This window comes from Pseudochaenichthys georgianus, chromosome 4, assembly GCF_902827115.2.
Source record: "Pseudochaenichthys georgianus chromosome 4, fPseGeo1.2, whole genome shotgun sequence".
Classification (NCBI taxonomy): Eukaryota; Metazoa; Chordata; class Actinopteri; order Perciformes; family Channichthyidae; genus Pseudochaenichthys; species Pseudochaenichthys georgianus.
In genome coordinates, this window is record NC_047506.1 from 6164925 (window position 1) to 6183047 (window position 18123).

The 18123-nt window shown below is 42.4% G+C and overlaps 1 protein-coding gene across 1 annotated transcript in view; it reads right to left on the reverse strand.

The window, feature by feature from the left end:
- The window catches only part of sema6bb (sema domain, transmembrane domain (TM), and cytoplasmic domain, (semaphorin) 6Bb), a 154528-nt gene that overhangs the window by 101085 nt on the left and 35320 nt on the right, over window positions 1-18123 (reverse strand). The gene's annotated exons all lie outside the window — the stretch shown is intronic.

Consider the following 18123-nt stretch of genomic DNA (forward strand, 5'->3'; position numbering starts at 1 on the left):
TTACATTGAACCAGAATTGTCCCCCCTTTTTCTTTAGCAGTAAAGAAAATTGGATATGTTAATGATATTGACCGCAAAACACAAAATGTCCCCGGATTTAATTTTGAATTAATGTTATACCAACATAGAAATGATTGTATCAGTATTACCTCATTTCCAAGATATTTGTTATCAAGCGTCAGCCAGGAGATGGTTAGCTTAGCTTAGCTTAGCATAAAGACTTGGGAACAGCTATCCTGGCTCTGTGTCAAAGGTCAGTCAAAAAAGTATCTTAGTCTGTGGACAGCTCTAAAGCTCAGTAATTGTACCTTTCGTTTGTTTATTCTGTAAAAAAAACCATGAGAGTAAAAACAACACACTGTGGTTTTACGAGGACAGCTTCTTGGCTGGGAGCAGTTACTTGGAGTCTTTTCTTAAGGTTGTCAGGAAATTAGCAGAGACTACAGGAAGCCACACATAATAGCCTGGCAGGTAGTTCCTCCTACAAAAAACAATATACAAAATATATGCCAATTTGTTAGCATTATTGGTGCTTGAAGGCTGATTAAATGCTGTTCGGCAAGTTTTTATGCTAGGCTAAGCTAACTGGCTGCTGGATTTAGCGTCTACTGATATTACAATAGTTTAGATAGTTTAATACAACTCTCAGGAATTAAGTGTTTAAGCATCTTAACGTACACAACACAGAGTGGTTGAACAAACCATATTGACAAATTCATAGAGGCTTTTGTTTAATACAAAGGGCAGAAATGATCTATGTAGCCTACGTAACTCACGTCATGAAAAAGGGCAAAGAGTTAAAAGGATTCACGGACGTCGATATACGTTTGGGATTACATTTCTGTGCTAAAGATATTTACCTTCTCTTCCCCTTTTTTCCCTTCTTGCACATTGCATGGGACTCGGCCATATAAAGCTAACACTTGATTTATTGCCTGAGGATCAACAAATTGAAGTTGATGGGGAAATAATTAACTGTGCAGAATCGCTATATAGGCTATACCATTCAGGGATAATATGTCCCTCGGCTGTGTCAAGATTATTTATTTATAATGGCAAGTTTCACAGGAAAAGCATCTTGCGTCAAGCACTGCAGTGTGAACGCCCCCATCATAAAAAGTATTTAGAAAATTGTCTCTCGTCTGATAGGGAGGCATAATGTCTGCTCCCCGAGGAGGCCAACAGTGGAGAACTGGCACCGGCAAAGATAGAAAAGTATAACTGCAATTCCCCAGCTTCTGATTGCACTCATGCACACAGGCTGTAAATGTGCATGAAAGCTAGCAAACTCATGCGCATTTTGAGCATTCTGTATTGTATTTCTATTTGACTAGGCTACCCTTCTTTCCTCTTTCCCTCATCTTCTCTCACATTCTTATGTTTCCCGTCGTCAAATTTAGTCTGATGAATTCCAGAAGAATAATTTCCAATACGAGATCACGCTCTCCAGTTTCTCAGAGGTTTCTGTCTTTGCTTTATCTTTCCCTGCTGCTCTGAATGTCACGTCTCATGTGGACACACATACATGCACACTACGTTTACCAGTTGTGAACAAAGACACAAGCCTGCGTTTGTGCCGAGCAGTAGATCCAAACAAACAAACAGAAATAAACACACACAAAGACACACTCTATCGTTGCATTGCAGGCATAACTCCCAGGCCTGGCTGTGTGCAAGTTTGATCCCTCTCACCGTGTCTGAGAGGCATGTTAATCAGTGAAGGAAGCTGCCAGCTCAGCCATATACGTCTCTATCTTCCTCGCTCTCACTCCCTGCGTCTCCGTCTCTCTGCATCTTCTCTCCCCAATCTGTCTTTGCTCTTGTCACACCTCATACCTTATTGTATTTTTCGAGCATTCCTCTCCTTCTCTTCCCGCTCCAGCTCTCACACCATCACAGCAAATCAAGTCTTTTTTTTTTCTCTTCTCTTTTGCTTCTACATTTTAATGGATCTCCTTCCTGGGTCAGACAGATGAGATTTAAGACACTGAAGACTGAAAGGTTTATTTAGAAAGGGCTCTGTAAAGATATCTCACCAGCATGACATTTCATTCCACTCTTCTATCCCCTCTTCCTGTCACCACCCCCCCCCCCCCCCTCCCCCTCTCAGCTACGAGGCTTCGGGATATGTTCGTGCCGTGTTTAAGTGGATTTTGTTATGGTGATCAGGGTGGGTGGTGGTGGGATGCTGGATGAGTTTCACAGGACGAGTTTTGAAGAACGAGCTTTCAGATCTGAAGGGCAGGGGGATAGAGGAGAGGGAGGATTGGAGGATGGTGAGAGGAGAGACAGTTGTGCGGAGAGAGATATATCGGTTACAGAGACGTCTCCAAAGAACGTTTCCTCTCGGTTATAAGTCATGAGGGGGAGTGAAGGAAGGTGGTCATCTCCGTGCTGACAGCGGTAACAATGGTGAGACAGATGACTATGGAGCAGAATGAAGGAGGAACAGAGAGGAGCAAATTAGAGGAGAAGGAGAATATGAAGTGTGTACTCAATTTAGAAAGAAGAGCGTGCCCAATCAATGGGTCCACATGTGTAAAGTGCAAGTACAAAAGAAGCCTTTTAGCTTTCTCAAACAACGGCGCAGGGCGGAGACACAAATTAAAAGAGATGTTGCTTTGTTAACCTGAATAGCTCAGGCAGACGGTCAAAGGAGATGTGTCATGGTTAACAGCTTCTCTTCTTTATTCTACTCGATAAGGCTCTCGGGCTTGGCCTCCATCCGTCGTGTCGCACTTAAAAATAAATGCATTCACATGACACACTTCACAGACAGCATCTCAATGGGAGTGTCTCTGCTCAGACACCCAGTAGCATCAATTCCCATTTGCATAAAACGGGCTCAAGCTGAAGCCTCCTCGTCGTCGCTCGGCGATCACAGGGATGTTCAACAATGTAATTTAGTACCTGGCATCTCACGGAGCGGATCAAATCAATATAAGCTAGTTCGCCTTGGAAGTCAATGGCCCCCACTCGGGTTGTTAAGTTAATTCAATAAAAAGCAGTCAAAACGACGAGCACGGGGAAATATGTTGGGGAGCTCTTAGTTATCTGACATGGAAATAACAGGAGAAAAGCATTCACTATATCACCCCTTGCTGCTAAATACCAACAAACTATGTGCAATATGTGCAATATATAAATGCCGTTAATAACTGTGTAATATATACCTGGCTGCTAAATCCTAAGAACTGTTACAGGATGTGTATTTTTTTTTTATTATGTAACTTTTTATTTTTTATTATATATTTTGTATTATATCATAACTTAGTACTTTTTTTTTTTTTAAATGCATGTCACTTAAGATTATGTAACATTAAGCTGTCTGTGGCTCTTTTTCCTGCTGTAACTACGCAAATGTCCCCTCCGTGGGACTAATAAAGGTATTCTGATTCTGATTCACAGTACAGAGGAGCGGCTCAGGTAAGGTATGCAGGACACTGGTAGTATTGATTTTGATGGCTGGAGTACAACATCCTCGAGGATATGCGAGGGTGAAAGGCTGTACGTGGAGCTTTTCTATCTGTGTGTTGCCTGTCATGAAGTCAGTGAAGAGGAATGGAGCAACTCATACGGGTCTCTTAAATCCCCACATAACAAAAACAAGAATCCAACACACAGCTCCATCAGCCCTCTCTCTCATCTCCCCATTGAAGCACTGGTCTAGTACACAAGTCTTTTGTGCTCCTTCTACTGCGGCAGATTGGTAGCTTGACATTATTTTGTTCTCTGACTAACAGGGTAAGTGGCTTGTTCATTGATTGGTCTTTCTCCGGGCTTTTAAGCAACAGGGCATATCGTCGCAGAGCCAAACAGACAGCAGACTAACCCCCTGCTGTGGCTGTTGACAGAGGCTGCCATTTAAAAAACAAGGGGGAAGAAGAAAAACAACGAGGCGTTAGGGAAAAACGCCGGCTTGGTTTCAACTGAGTTTTTTCCTCCAACACTATCCTCCAGTTGGACACTTTTTTACAAAAACTCTGAAGTTTGCCCCGAAAGATAAGGCAAGAATGCTTCAGGGAATGTGATCCAATTTTGCATAAAACAAAGTCTTCCTTTGGATACTCTTAAAGAGTTTTATATCCTAAATCTGTGATGTTCAATGAGCTCCAGGAGCTGTTTTTGTGATGAATTTGCATGTATCCGCTTTCCTTAAAACCAGCTTAGTCTACTTATGCTCAAGTGGCCTACAATTTCCAGTCTGACTCTAAGAAAGGCGCTGAGAGAAAGGAAACATGATACATTCAGTACATGGAGGTGGACACACCAAGCTGTAGTACAGTAACAAACCCCTCGACAGCATAACAAGGCCCCGGGCTGTACTTCTTTCTAGACTATCGTGGCTACTGTCAGGGCCTCTCTTCACAATGTCTGACTGTATGTTCGACGAGTAAAGAAACTCAAGCCCTAAGTGTTTGACACACATTCAGTTAAAGACAGTCTTCTCAGTGTGTTTTACTGGGGGAAACAGTTGAATTTGGTTATAATGTCTCCATTCAAGCAGCTTTCCTTCCCACACATACATCTCCTACTGGGAGACACACAAACCCCCTGTGGGAAAGGAATGAATGGAGCCAAGGCGTCAAATCTGTTGTTCATGACAACACACTATATGATCGCGCAAATGCCTGATATGTCATATAAATATATAAGTGAAAATAATTCCATAACGTCACTCTCAGCAAGTCAGTGAACAGCAGGTAGCGGCAGCTGATGCTCGGCTGGTCTGCATACGCTACGAGGTGACATTTAACATTTGTGTTTTTGTTGGTGGATTATTAATCTGATATATTTCACTCCGGTGCCAATATGTTGACGTCTTGCCACACTGTTGCACCTGCGACCAGTCATCTGCGGCCATACGGAAAGAAAACCACAGACAAACTAATTACAAAGTGTCAGCTGTTCAGTTACGATGGATTTTCCCAAGTCAAATCTCGAAGAAAACAGCACAGCAGTAGCTCTTGATCATTTCTGGTGGAATTTGAAACACTGCTTTAAAATAAGAGATAGTCAGATAACGTAAATAGGTGTAAAGATTTTGGCAAGCATGAATGTGGAGAGCATGTGCTGTATTGTCAGTGCACATGGCAATTAGAAGTGAAGCTCCGGGCCGCCATTGATCCTTCAACAACAACCTGCCTGTTTATTGACAGATCTCCTGAGTTGCACTGCTGCACAGAAGCCCAAGGCCACTGCGTTGGGCCCCAGCGTTCTGTCTCTCTCTCTCAAATGCCCTTTGTGAACACGTGAGAAACAGCTCTATTGAATTTTGCCTTGCCAATGTCAGGCCTGGTTTTCTTATCAACAGAGAAGTGCAGCCGCAGAGCACAAAGGCTGTTATTATTTAATTGTGGCACTGGCAGATCAGTTTGATAAAGATCTACCTTGTCTCTGGAGCTGTGGATTTGACTCCTAATTCTTGACATTAATCCAATACATTGTCTGAATATAGCTCATTGCATGAATATGATAAACAAAATAACAAATACAATAGGCAATGTGCATTCCAAAAATTGAACAATTAGCAACAATTATATCCCACTGGACAACGAGTGGGCGGCCAATCAGAAACTAATCTAAACAGAAAGTGAACATTGATTGGTAGAAGCCATCTTTCAATCTCAAAGAAAGATATGCTAAGAAGTTAAGAAAAATGGACCTCTCAAATGCAGATAAAACACATCTGTATGTACGTGGCAAAGAGTATCAGCATGCTATAAGCTGTAGGTAAATGGTCTGTACTTATATAGCGCTTTATCCAGTCAAGACCCCTCAAAGCGCTTTACATAGTACATGTCATTCACCCATTCACACCCATTCATACAGAGCAGTGTATCTTACTCTAGGACCTAACATTCACACACATTCACACACCGTTGGCCATCGGGAGCAACTCAGGGTTAAGTATCTTGCCCAAGGATACATCGACATGTTGACTACATGGGCTGAACCCACAACCTTCTGTTTGAAAGACGACCGCACTCCCTCGCAGCCACAGGTGGGGGATTTAAACATGATCTAGATAAACAAATATTGCTAAGAACTAAAAACCCTTTAGAAAGTATTTGTAATAAGCCATATTAAGAAGGATACTAAGATAGGGAACAAATGACCCAAGGAACATAGATCTATACACATTCAGAATGTTACCATTCACCTTCAATTTCTGTTCTAAATAGGTCTGACAATTTATATAAACCTGCATAATAACCATTTCCCTTTCCATATTTCATCCGTAATACAGCCCTTTAGTAAACAAGGTTATTTCTTTTTTTTGATTTGCTAAAATGGAGACACTACCAAGCAACACTCAACGGCTAATCATTAATCCAAGCCATTTGAAAAACAATGTGAAAAAGCGGTGTTGGATTTGACACCATTGATGGAAAAAGCCTACTTAAAGTTGAGGCAGTTTGCTGCAGAAAAAGCCTAAGAATAATGTTTGTGATCCAGGTCATTTAAATGTGACGGGATAGCTCAAACTACTGCTGGTTTTCAATTTGACCTCAAGGGATTCTTTTTATTTAATTGGTTCCCTTTCTTTTTTAATAGTCCTTTTCTCAACAGATATTTGAGCTTTGTCGATTTCCTAGATCATATCAATTACAGTATCATGGTGAATATGATGAATCACAACTAGGGATGCACGATATTGGTTTTTTGAAACCGATACCTTCCTGCTTCTCAAGACCGATACCGATAACCGATAATAATATTATATTATTATCGGTTATATAATTTTCCCAAATAATAATAAATATAATTGAGTATTTTTTTGAGTATTGCCTTTTTCAAAAGCCTCGTCGATAGGTAAAAGCCCCGGTGCCTTCGCAGCTGGCTTTGGATTCGCCGCTAGTTTAGCAGCGCAGGCGTCTTCGTACGCTTTTAACACACCATCGTAGCGATGGCGATGTTTCAGGTGACTAATCAGGTTGGAAGTATTATAGCTCGTTGCCTTTTTCCCTCCTCGTGGAACTTCTGCATTGCATTTGTAAATACAAATAGCAAGCGAACTATCTAACTCTGAAACTTTTAAATAGTCCCATACTACCGACGACATGTTTGTTTACTGTCCTGGCTTCACGGCCGCACACCATTTACGTCACAGCCAGGCATGAGTTAGGGAGCGCTGGATTTGTGAAAAACTCCCCTCTTCCTAAACCACTAATACCACAGTACTGGCAAAACGGGAGGCGCAGAGTGAAAAACAAGCGCCCCTCATCCCAATCCACCCACACCGCAGTATTTGTTTATTTTTTTTAACCCAAAAAATATATTGTATATTATCGGCGCTATTAATACTTTTATCGGGTTTATCGGGATGACGTCATAATTCCTAAAATCGGACCGATAATTATCGGGCCGATAATTATCGTGCACCACTAATCACAACCTGTAGAATCAATGACCAAAACAACAAAAATAAGCCCAAAGTTGCATTGAAACTGAGTGTTTGACAGCAAAAAGTATAAAACTACCACATGACATCTAGCCAGCATTTCTAGCATACCAAAAGTACACTAATAAAACAGTGAAGACATGCAGTAGCTCTGTTTACAAAAGATAAAGTCTAAAACAGCCAACTATTCTCCATCTGCTGCCAACATGGCCGTGGAAACTCTGCATACAGCTGAAGGAAAGCTGTCAAATCTGAAGCTCTTATTGAAAGCAAAAGAGAGGGTACTGATATCTATCTATAGGTGAGGATGGTGATGAGAGGAAGTAGAGAGAGAGAGAGAGAGAAAGAGAGAGAGAGAGAGAGAGAGAGAGAGAAAGAGCGCATAAATGAATTTTAGAGTCAGAGTGAGATGACACCGCGAGATAAGAACGAAAATAGAAGGTTGGATTGGAACGGCTGGAGACAAATGGAAAGATAGTGGAAAAGCAGCTTCGCCAGCAGTGTGGTAATGCCGTGCTCTCTTGCTGAAACAGTTTGGCTCATGACAAGATAAGGACAGCCATCACAACCTGAGCCTCCATTTTTACTCATCCCGAGTGGTGGCTGAATAACAACCCCCCCCCCCTCCCACGAGTCCCTTATCAGCAGCAGCTATTGTTCAAATCGTTCACAGGCACAAACACAGAGGGACACAAATGATTAGCTGTTACAGTGACATTAAGTGGAATTTACAGACCGTTGTGAAAGGACAGACACAGTTCATCAATTTGTTTCTGAATTAGACCGCCGGCGTTATGAGTCTGAAGCCATAATGGCAGTTTTATTTCTCCTACCTTACTCTCTTCTCTTAAATTGCACAGAGGACTTCGTTTTATGCTATACGTTAAAGCCTCTGTGAGCTTTGAAATGGCTGCCCGATGCTTACCAGAGTGAGTCATGCAATTGGAAATCTGTCAGAGAGATAAAAAGAATGAACGCAGTTTGGGACAAAGGGATGAAGGTTGAAATAACTACACATTCAGTTATACTGTAGTTCATGAACCTCAACATCCAACTGTTCTGTTCTCTCTTCCTGTGTATGTCCTCTTTATGTCTTACTATGCCTCTCTCCTCTTTCCACAGGCAAGCATCGCTGCCTCCCTCAATGCCAACGGGTGCTATGGCAACAAGACATTGATTCCAGCAGTCTTACTGAATATGAGAGTCAACATGTATGTCTGTGCAGCTTTTTGAATATATGAATATGGATTTGACAGCCTATTTTCAAGGATTAAGACCCAGTCACACAAAAGAGTGACGTAGTGACACGCGCGTACATATTTAAACCACTGGATTCCTGTCAAATAAACGTCTATACTCATTTCTCTTCTACGGAGCAGATTACATTCGGCAAAGGAGGGTAAATAAACCAACTGTGATCAACATGCTTGTTATATCAATTGCTAACAATTATGTTGTTTACACGTTTTATACGACTACACATTTGTACCATCCATTCATGGCTCATCATAACTGCATACAAAACAAACTTCTAATGTGTCTTAAATACTGGAAGATAGTGGCTTGCTATCCATCAACCGTGAAAGTTTACATTATCAAAGTTAATCAAAGATGACATTGTTTTGACTTTGTCTCCATACATGGATCCACTGGTTGGTGCTTATCCACTGAAATAATTAGATTTTGTAAAGGAATTTTAAATACTAGCCTTTATGATAACATTTTGAATCTACTTCTTTATCCACAGCATAGAGTTTACAGCTCCAGGACCTTGATAGGATATTAAATTCAGTTGGCTTTACAATGACCTATTCTTTGTTTTATTGTGTCTGCCTGCTTAATTAACATTACATTAATTCTCGATCTATAAACCTTTGTATGAATTTCTAGACACAAGGGATTCCATAAGAGATACAAATAATAGTTTGCATCTTTTATTCATCACACAATCTGATTTAAATATCCTATTCTCATTCTTTGAAGCAGCAAAAACAAAGTCAAAACAGAATAAGCAGTCAGCTCTTGTAAATTCAGCTGTATTTCTTTTTCTGTTCCAAAGCATCGTCTGGCCGGTGCTGATGTCAGCCTGAGGCCGCGCTTCCTGCTCTCCACTCGTGTTGTGTTTTAGCTGCTAATGATAGCATACTTCCCACACAAAAGTTGAGAGCTCTCATTATACATTAAAACTTATCTGCAAGGACGTGAAAACAAGAAAAGCCTATCTTTGAGGCACTAAAAAAGCCAAAAAGTCCGGACACTTTGATCTTGATGTTGAGAGAGCAGAGGCTTCTACGCCAGTGACAACTGAGAAACACCAAGGGCCAAAATCCATAGCCAATCACAAGTAAACCAGGAAGTTAAGCTCTGACTGAAGCTGCTCTTTGCTGCAGTGGATGGTGAGCTCAAACAGATTTCAGGGAGGCTGCCTCATTTATCCGCAAGCCATGATGAGTGAAGCTCTTTGAAGGGGGGTCTGAGTAATGAGGGTAATGCTATGTAATCTGCTATGTACGCCAAGAGAACGGAGCTGCATCCTCTGGGCGGGGGGGGGGCAGCGAGGGCACACCGAACCTCAAAAACGCACAACATATTTGCCTTTGTGCTACCCAAATATGCTCAATTATAGCTTCCAGTGGTGTTAATATGCAATAGCGGTAGAAAGTGTAGAACTGAACAGATGTTGGGTTGCATTTTCTATTAGCATGGTCTTCCTGTAAGTGGGAGGGGATCTGGTTAGTCCAAAAAGAAGCAGATGCTGTTTATAGTGATCAAAGATGGCAAAGGAGGAACATGATGAGGAGAGGGCCGGGGCGTACTGGGATGCTCTGATTTCCAATTTGATCAATATCAAAGGCACAGTGACGCTGTTGAGTCGTTGGAGAGCAATGCATGTGAAATAGTTTTTCACATTTCAGCAAATGCACTTGAATGCACTGCATAAGCGTCTTCCCTGCCAAATCACACACTATTGGAAAGGGACACAGCTTTGAGAACAAAATCGAACTGAGCCAAAGCATAGAAAAATATAGATTCAAAAACACGTCAGTTGTTTTGCTTATTTCCAGCAGAAATGTTTATCACAGTTACAATGAAACTGAGAGAAAATACTAATCGATGTAGTCATTCAGACGTTGTTGTCGGGCTGTTTGTCCGCCCCATTCAGCCATTACTCAAGAATTCGTACACTTGTTATGACAATTTTATAAAAATGTCTAACAAGATGAAATTATAAACCGATCACATTATGTACGGACATGGATGCAAACAGCAGCGTGACTGTTTAGCTGAAGAGTAATTCTCGTATATCTAAAGATATTCTGTTTTTGTCTAACTCAACAGCCATTAGGGATCACTACTGGATTCAAAACTGCAAACACATCATGACAACGATTCCCAGTTGATGTGCGCTTGAAAGTCCATTTTGAAAACAAGTAATTGAACAGGAAGTCTGGGTGACAGCTAATTTTCCTTTCATGCTTCACCCGGATGGAAACACTGACTGTTTTTAACCTGAGAGTGTGTGTGTGTGTGTGTGTGTGTGTGTGTGTGTGTGTGTGTGTGTGTGTGTGTGTGTGTGTGTGTGTGTGTGTGTGTGTGTGTGTGTGTGTGTGTGTGTGTGTGTGTGTGTGTGTGTGTGTGTGTGTGTGTGTGTGTGTGTGTGTGTGCGTGCGTGTGTGTGTGTGTGTGTGATGAGCTTGACAGCCCCGTCCGCCCACTTGTATAGCTTTTTTATTGGACAGGAGCCTAGCAACAAGCCCCGCAGCCTTCTGTGCACGGTGTAAGAGAGTAATCAGACAAAGCGTCAATTAACAGCACCAGCGCCGGCAGTCCATCAGAAGGCCTTTCAGCGCACACTTGGCCCCAACTTCAAGGTTGCTGAGAGGGGGAACATGTGGGAAGCTGTATGAGAAGCCCATGTGTTCAGTAGGTGTGTGTGTGTGTGTGTGTGTGTGTGTGTGTGTGTGTGTGTGTGTGTGTGTGTGTGTGTGTGTGTGTGTGTGTGTGTGTGTGTGTGTGTGTGTGTGTGTGTGTGTGTGTGTGTGTGTGTGTGTGTGTGTGTGTGTGTGTGTGTGTGTGTGTGTGTGTGTGTGTGTGTGTGTGTGTGTGTGTGTGTGTAATCCCTTGATTTGTTTGGTGTTGTCTTGGTATGTCTTTCGCCAGAAGGATATACCCCTATGTAATTCACGCTATTTTTTTTCTTTCAATGTATTTACAATCGACAAACAGTACCAGCTACCGCTTTAATTTGATATGATCACTTTTTAATATGAACGTCTTTTCTCGTACTTTAACTGCACTACATGTCTGCTGTTGTCATAATGTAAAAGACAGATAAAGGGATTCTGAAATCCGACCCTTTTCTCTTCCAGCTTCACTCTTTTATAAATAAATGAAGAGAAAAGAGAGGTTTAAGACCTTTGAATCTCTTCAGGGGGAACAAAACTGAGACACGTCTCCCCTGCTGACGGGGGAGACGTGTCTCGAACAACTGACCGCAGTGAGGAGCGGTGGCAGAGGGAGACGGGAGGTGAGAAACGATGAGGGGCAACAGACGGGAAAGAGGAGAATAAAGTGGGGGAGGAAGGAAAGAAATCATAAGGGAGAAGGCAGAGAAGAATGAGGTGCGGGCGGAGAGAGAGAGAGAGAGAGAGAGAGAGAGATAGAGAGAGAGAGAGAGAGATAGATAGAGATAGATGAAGAGAGATGTAGAATATAGATAGAGAGGAGAGCTAGATATATAAGATATCCTGATACTAGAGTCTCTAGAGAGGAGAGTCTAGGATTAGAGAGAACAGACAGCAGGGTTTGGCTCTCTGCCGCACTGGCACCTTGGCGTGGATCCAAGCCTCGGTCTGTGAGGGCAGTAACGATTGTTGCAGACCGGTCGCGAGGCTTTCCCACCGAGCTGCCGGTGTCACGAGAAATGTTCACACGCCGACGCACGCATCTCATGCATCCCAGTTTCCACCCATCCAGACACTTCTAAAGCTGTCACATGAAGCTCAGAGCAGGGGGAATATGTGTGCGTCACTCGGGCTCCTTCCTCCAGCTACTGTCTATACCTCTGTGCATGTTGTTCATCTCTCCTGCCAGTCTGTACAGGTCTCTATTGATCAACCTATTTCCTCTTTATCTTTAATCAAAAGGCTGGGAAACTCTGTTGTTTAATTGATGAGTCTCTGCGAGAGGCCCACTCACTGGCTCCCACAGAACCCGCTCGCATTCATAATTAATACACGACTGCTAATTATCTAAGCGCCCGCTCCGCACCATGCACGTCCTATATACTGTATGAAGGGAGGAAGAGAGAGGGAAAATGGCTGGAATGAGACGCAGAGAGGAGATGTTTACAAAAAGGGAGATAAAACATCCTCAAAAAAACATTTTGGGAGAAAAGTGTGAAACCCGTCACCTGTGGCTCTCATCCACATCCAATCTATTTCCATTTTATCATCTCTCTCATCTCCATCACATCACATACTTCCTCTCCTCTTTTCATCTTCTTATTAAAGTGCTCCAACTTTTATGGGCTCGGGAGAGAAGGTAGCTGCAAAGACAGGCGGATGATGGTGGGAGAAAACGGGATTGATTCGAGAGGGAATAATGCATTAGAGGGTTATATATTTATTTATCCTTACATGTATCTCTTCGCCAGAAAAAAGTATTCTCTTCAGTGTTAACTTTAACAGTGTTTCCGACCCCATGGAGGGTTTTAAAGTGGAGTGGGTGAACTCCTGGCAGAGGGAGGGTAGTTTGGGCTCCGATGGATGGAGCGGCTGTCTCTAATATGGGCCCATCTGGAGGAGGATTGACCTGTCTGTCTCCCGTCCACCGCTAATGCCGATTGATAAATGGGGGGTGAGGTGGGCTGCTGTGGATTAGGAGAGGCTGCAGGAAGGAGACAGCTCATCATGTCTGGGTACATGAGCAGGTAGTGGGGGTAACGGATGCCATGTAACGAGATTAGGTAATCGGGAAACAAAAAAAAGGTAACTGTTTTCGATTACAATTACTTAAAATAATGGAGATTAATTAGAGGATACATTTCCAAAATAAAGACTAAACTGTACAGAATGATTTTTTCTCTATGGTTTATATTAAAGCTGCTTTAATATTTCTTTATTTTAAATACAATTACTTTTTTAATGCAGTAGGCGGACACCTGATTTATCATCAAAAATACAGTTAGCCTTTTTTAATTATTGCTTTTATATATTTTTTTTTATTTCATTTTCTATACACTTAAGAAAAAATCTTATTGTTATTTATTTTCATGCTATTGAGGTCATCTAAAACTCACGTAAAGTAATCAGGTTACATTACCGTTATATTTGGATTAGTTAGGTAACTGATTACATTTGTTGACATTTAACTAGGATTACATTTTTAAAGTTACCCTCCCTGAGCCCGAGTCACTGCTGGTCACCGCTGCTGCACCTGGAAAGAGGTGTGAGGGATTTTGGCTCGTGTGTGTGTGTGTGTGTGTGTGTGTGTGTGTGTGTGTGTGTGTGTGTGTGTGTGTGTGTGTGTGTGTGTGTGTGTGTGGTGTGTGTGTGTGTGTGTGTGTGTGTGTGTGTGTGTGTGTGTGTGTGTGTGTGTGTGTGTGTGTGTGTGTGTGTGTGTGTGTGTGTGTGTGTGTGTGTGTGTGTGTGTGTGTGTGTGTGTGTGTGTGTGTGTGTGGAAACATTGACATACAGAAATCTATGGCAAGCTTTAAAATCCTGATTGTCTGCACTGCGGGGCCTTTAACTCAATAAGATAAGCAAGAACAGATACACACACTAACTCACTCACATGCATAGAGTGAATAAACTCCACAGCTTCACTTCATTAATTGGTCTCTTATTGTGTGCGTTAAAGTAACAGATGTATCTATTTATTCAATTTAAGGCAACCTTTAATAGTTTGCTTTGGCTGACCACAAGCAAATTATTGGATTTACTTCTTTTCGTTTCCAGAGCAATTTTATAATGCAACTTCAGGATTATCTTACATTATTATTATTTAAACAGATCTTAGGATATTTTCTCTCCGACATCTCTTTCCTTTTACCATCCACAGCAGGCTTATTTTATCATATCCTTTCCCCTTACTTGCTCTCGCCTGCAGTCTTTACTACTTTTTCTCCTTTAAGCTCCCTTTCACAGAAAAAAAAGAAAGGAATGGCTAATGTGATGGGAAGCAACTCGAAAATACTCAACTCATACATATTCATACATCTTCAGCTTACACAAACTGTGTTGGGACGAAGCATACATTTGCCCCAAACTAGACGCACTTTTATTCATTTTCCACGGCGGTTTTAATTGACTCCGTGGAGTTATTATTTGTCTTTTTGCTCACTCAGGCTTGGCTGCCGAGCTCTCTCACTTTCAATTCAGTGACCGGAGATTAAATCACAACTCTCTTCGGCCCTTTATCGTCTTGGCCCTGGTCCATCTCTCTCTTTGCCTCGGGCAGGTTAGACCCCAACCAGTCCTCATAGACCCAAACTCCTGCACCACATTCTCTCTTTATTTCTGTCTATTTCACTGCCTTCCTTCTCCTCAACCAGGGGCCATAACTGCTCCCCGTTATTCACTTGCTCTCTTTACCCAGAATGCAAAGTGTCTTCACCCAAACCCCTTAAGAGCCGGTGACCTTGGCTTTCTGAACTGAAATAGAAGACAGATAAAAAAAAAATCACTGACCGCCACCCAACCCCCCACACAGCCTGCCCCTTCATCTCAGATTACACTCTAATGGTTTAAATGGTGCGTTCCCCATGAGATGAAGGGCGGGGGGGGGGGGGGGGGGTTGAAGGGTCCAGCTGACAATTTATGAGTCAACTAAAGGTCATCGGAAAATCCTGCACCTCAATGATTACTGCAGGTTCCCCTTAGCAACGGTAAACACAACTCGTGCAGAAGTTTTAATCAAATCGGTTCCAATAACTTCCTCTCTCACGACCGAGAAGGCAAGTTTTCCGAGCGCTGCCACAGACATCAAACGGCGAAAATTATCTGTTGCAATCTGCAGCCAACAGGCAGGGCCGGATAAAATGGTATCTCCTATGACATGCTGGAATCCCGAATGACTCATTCGCTGTTTGGCTACAAAATAGAAACATATAAATGCACAAATGAATCCAGCGAGCAATTGAAAAACTCATTTTCCTAACTGTAAGAACAGAGCCCTCTCTCTGTGAAATTGGAAGAAAGTTGAAATGTACCTTCTCTTTCTGCTCCACGGGGTGTTTGCATTTGGAGCAGGTGGTATTATATCATTATGACAGAGACAATACGTTTTTCCTTTTCAGCGGGCAATCTCTTCTCGCGCCTTGGATCACCAGAGCAGCACACCCTGATGCCAACCTGTAACCGGGCCGACTCCCATTCATGTTGCTCCTAATGGCAAGACTGAAGTAGTGACCCTTAAATGAACAGTCAATGTACCTTTCAGCTTGATTTTACAGGCTCATCCATTTCAATTTAGGTGCAGTAAAATGCAAATGAGCGGGCAGGCTATAGAGTTATGTAGTTGTTTCCATGCATGATACAGATAATAGCATTATATACCAGAGGCGTGGTCCAGAATAACTTGATGTATTTAGAGTTTACCAATAAGACTCTTGCGACATGTATTGGACTGTAACCGCAATAACTTGAGACTTAACTTGGCTTCGAGCCTTTTGATTTGATACCTTCCCACATGTCCAAATATTTAGTATGTTATATAAAGAGTGGGCAATGAATCAATTCATTTCCCTTCAGTTCCTAAACCAACAAAGGGTAAAGCCTTTCATTCCCAGAAAATTGACACTTATGTCTGCAGATCCACTGTGTTTGAACCTATCCATCCACATTCAGGTGTGCAATTGAATGCATTGAAGTATGCTTCAAAGTGATGGGTTTTTGTCAGCAAAGAACACATGTTGGCGTGATTGCAAAGGCTTAAAGGTAGGGTAGGTAGGAATGGAGAAACCAGCTCGAGTGCCCTCGAATTTGAAAGTAGGAAGCCGAAAAAAATCTGCGCCTTCCTTCGGATTTCCTCGCAGAGCCCCTCCTCCAACACACGAACGCGCACATGACCAATGAGGGCACGAGATAAGTTTGTGCACAGATGGAAGGCCGACAGGCAGGTAAAAATAATTGGTGGTGCTTTATACAGCACCACGGCTTCCACAGATGACATTTTGTTATGTATTTATTGTCAAAGCATTTAATATATGCATTGCTATCGGGATGTTAAGAGCATTCCATGGAATATAACAAAAAGTGTTTCAGAAGTGAATTACCTACCCCACCTTTAAGACTTATTTTTGACTTGCAGAACATCAATCAATATCCCTCATGTGGAAGTCTCCTTGTTGAAAATGTTGCATAAAAGTTTTTGTTTCTCTTTTTGGAGATTGCCTGGCAGGGTCACGACAAGACCGTGTGGTCACTGCACCTGACCAAAAATAGTCTGACAACGATTAACCCTATTTAAAACAGAAATGTGTCACTTTGACACTTTGGTTGTTGTATAGATTGACCAAATAAGATAGCACGTGTTGATTAGTGAGTTTGGAGATACTGGTCGGAGGGTTTTGTTACGAGGCAAGCTGTTTTCCCACATTAACAGTCTTGCTAACATGCTAAGCTAACTGGACGCTGGTGTTTGCTTGCTTTTTCTTCATTTCAACTTACAATACTATTCCTTTAAGACAACCTTATGAAGAAACAGTGTGTCCATCCATACACTGTTTTAACTTCAGAAAGTTAGAGCAATGACGTTGTGTTTTAGGTTTGCTATAGTGACACAGCATTTTTCTCCAGGGAGCAGTCCAAGGTTGAACAGTTCTGAAACTCTGACTAGTTCCTGTTTCTTTTCTGTCGTTCCCTTGGGGTATTGGGTCCTCGGACAGCCAGGCAGAGCATAGAGAAATATGATGGACTACACTTGATACATGGCAGCCAATATTTGTTTTGTGTTGAGAGACAAGCTGTGTGAGTAAGAAAATACGGATCAAGACAGGAAAGAAATACGGTCCTCTTCAATCTCCTGACACAAGCAGATTTCTAAACAAACAGCTTTTTTGATATAGTGCGTAAACACTTTTGCAAAATTGCTTAATGCCAACATGTAATCTCTTGAACATTTGACAGACTGTAAAACGGTATCAATGAAGTGTTACATCAGCAGTTAGAAGTTGTGTTGCGAAAACAAAGAAGACATGTAATTCACACTTGCGCAGGGCAGCAGATGTTACAGAGATATGACAAACTGCAAGGCGGCTCATATTAGTGAAATGCTGAGCTGCATTACCCTGCAGGTCAGGAGCACCTCTCTGATTGGCTGCGTTGCCTGAACAAGCAACGCTAACACAGTATGTCGTCGTCTTCAAACAGATGCCAGTGTCCCTGGAGACCGCTGCGCCTGGGTCCAATCCCCAGCTTCGCACCAACTGTTTTTCTCGGGAGTCCCAGAGCACATTTATACACACACTCACACACTTACACATCTCTAAGCCCCAACCACTGGTCCCAAATCGGAGCTAAATATAGGCGGTGAGGTAGAGATATAGGTAGTTGTCAGATGGGGCGCCATTATCAGCCGGTCACTGTGAGGCTCTTGTGTTCTTCCATAATGACCAGCCGCCGCACCTGTCTCTCTGCGAGGCCTGCTCCACACACAGGCACTCGGGTCAGACTAAATATAGCCCCTCTCCCTCTTTGTCTCCCTCCATTGCACCA